This window comes from Penaeus vannamei, chromosome 10 (assembly GCF_042767895.1).
Source record: "Penaeus vannamei isolate JL-2024 chromosome 10, ASM4276789v1, whole genome shotgun sequence".
In the NCBI taxonomy this organism is placed as follows: domain Eukaryota; kingdom Metazoa; phylum Arthropoda; class Malacostraca; order Decapoda; family Penaeidae; genus Penaeus; species Penaeus vannamei.
Genome location: NC_091558.1, coordinates 21,594,231 through 21,596,730, shown reverse-complemented (window position 1 = coordinate 21,596,730; position 2,500 = coordinate 21,594,231).

The following is a 2,500-nucleotide window of genomic DNA, read 5'->3' as shown; positions in this document are numbered from 1 at the left end:
TGCGTTCCGAGGGCGCCATAAAGCAGCTCCGTCGGGGTGGAGGGGGGGGGGGTGGAGGGGAGGGGGTGGAGGGGCCTCTTGCAGGAGCTTCGTCGGGGATGAGAGAGACCTCGTCCAGGCACAGCCGCCGCTCTGAGGGCCTGGAGAAGGGGCATTTAAAACCCCCTGAGGATTCCAAAAACGAACTTCTAATTCTTGAAAGGAACTCCATTGGTCCTCGACATAAAAGCAGCGGCGCCGTCCCTTCACGTCCTCCCGGCTCCGACTTCTGCTCCAACCACCGTCCTCCATCCTTCAAGTTTATTCCCCCTTTTCCCAACCGAAACTTCTCGAAGATCGAACCCCTCTATAAGAAGACCAAAGAGATAACGAACTCGACTCCGAGACATCATCGGTCTCGCCAGTCGTCCGCGCGAGGTCGAAGCCGCAGCCGAGCGCGACCGAACGGAGCGGGGGAGCCTCGGCCGGGCTGGGAAGATGGCCCCATTTCCTCCGGAGGTTGTCGTCTGACATGCGATCTAACTTGGCCATCACTTGCTCAAGGGAAGGAGGACGCGGGGTGCCGAGCGCCGCTGTCGGGGAAGGATATATATTCCTCCCTCTCTCGCTCTCTCTCTCTCTCTCTCTCTCTCTCTCTCTCTCTCTCTCTCTCTCTCTCTCTCTCTCTCTCTCTCTCTCTCTCTCTCTCTCTCTCTCTCTCTCTGAAAGGAGAAGATTCCAGAAGCCATTCGGCTACTGGGGGTCTCTTTCCCGCCCAAAAAAGGAAGGAAAGAAGCGAAGAGAAAAGAAAGAGGAAGAAAGGAAAAACTATAGATCACAAACTGGGGGAGAAGGAAGAAGAAGTCTTTCGTTGATGAGATAAACGATAGAGAGAAAGAGAGACAGAGAGAGAGAGAGAGAGAGAGAGAGAGATAAGGAGAGAGATAGGGAGAGGCAGACAAACAGACAAATAATCAGACAACAGATAGACAGACAGAGACAGAAAAAGAAAGACATAAAGAGGGTAAGAGAGAGAAAGATGGAAATAAATTGAGAGAAGAAGAAACAAAACCAAAGACAGACACAAGGACCAAGACAGAGAACGAGAAACAGTGAAAACCAGAAAACCATAGAAACAAGAGAAGCATCAAGACAGAGAACAAAAGAGAACCGAAAGAACAAACACGAAAGAGAGAGAGAGAGATAGACAGAGACAGACAGAAAGAGAGAGAGAGAGAGAGACGGGGACAGAGACAGAGACAGACAGAAAGAGAGAGAGAGAGAAAGACGGAGACACAGACAGACAGACAGAAAGAGAGAGATAGAGACAGACAGAGAGAGAGAGAGAGAGAGACGGACAGAAAGAGAGACAGACAGAAAGAAAGAGAAAAACACACACACACATCCCCGAGTGAAATATCGGCCGGACACACGGTGGCGGAAGAAGGGGAGGCAGAGGGAATAAGGAAAACATCGGACCACAACTTTGTCATTGGCCGACTGTCATTGACAATCTTGACAAACTGCGCCCCGACACTTAGGAGCTTACGTCAGGTTCCTCGTCATTCCCTCGTTTATTAGCGTTTGCTCGTGTCTCCTCTTCGTTCGTCGTTAGGTATTGATAGGATGAGGTATTGATGAGGATGAGGATAAATGAGGATAGTGGTGGTGATGATGAGAAAGAGGACGTGAGGATGGTGAAAAAGAGGAAAATTGAGTTTTAAAAAATCGTATCAACTAAAAAAGGAAAAAAAAAACTTTTTCGTTCTCTATGGTCGTAGGGTAAACAGTTATTATCGCCATTATTACTATCATCACCATTTTCGTTTTTGTTGTTTTTATTTATTTTTTCTTATCATTATCATTTTTATCATTATCATCATTACTGACATCATTATGATTTTTATTATGATTATCATAATTTTTGTTAACATTATTTTTTATTAGTAATAACATTATTATTGTTATTATTATCATCATGATTGATAGTATTATTGTTGTTGTTATCCTTATTACTAGCATTAGTAGTAGTAGTAGTAATAGTAGTAGTAGTACAAATATTATTATTATGATCCTTACTATCACTATCATCATTATTGTTATCGTTATTGTTATCGTTATCATTATCATTCCTATAACCTTTATCATTATTATATTTATCATTACCATCATCATTGCTATCATCATCATCTTTATTATGACCGTCAATACATTTATGTTATTTTTATTATTATCATTATTATTATTATTATCGCTATTTTCAGCATCATTATTCTCACAATCATGTTCATTATCATCATCATTATCATCATCACCATTACTTTCATTATTGCCATCATTATCATTATCACCATTACCATTACTTTAGCTCTCACTATTATCACTATCATCAGCATTATTGCTGTCATTATCATTATAACTGTGAAGAGCATCAATGATATCATCATTATCAATGTTATGATGATTACCATTATCGTCATTAACATTGTCTTTATTACTACTGTTATCATAGCAATTACGA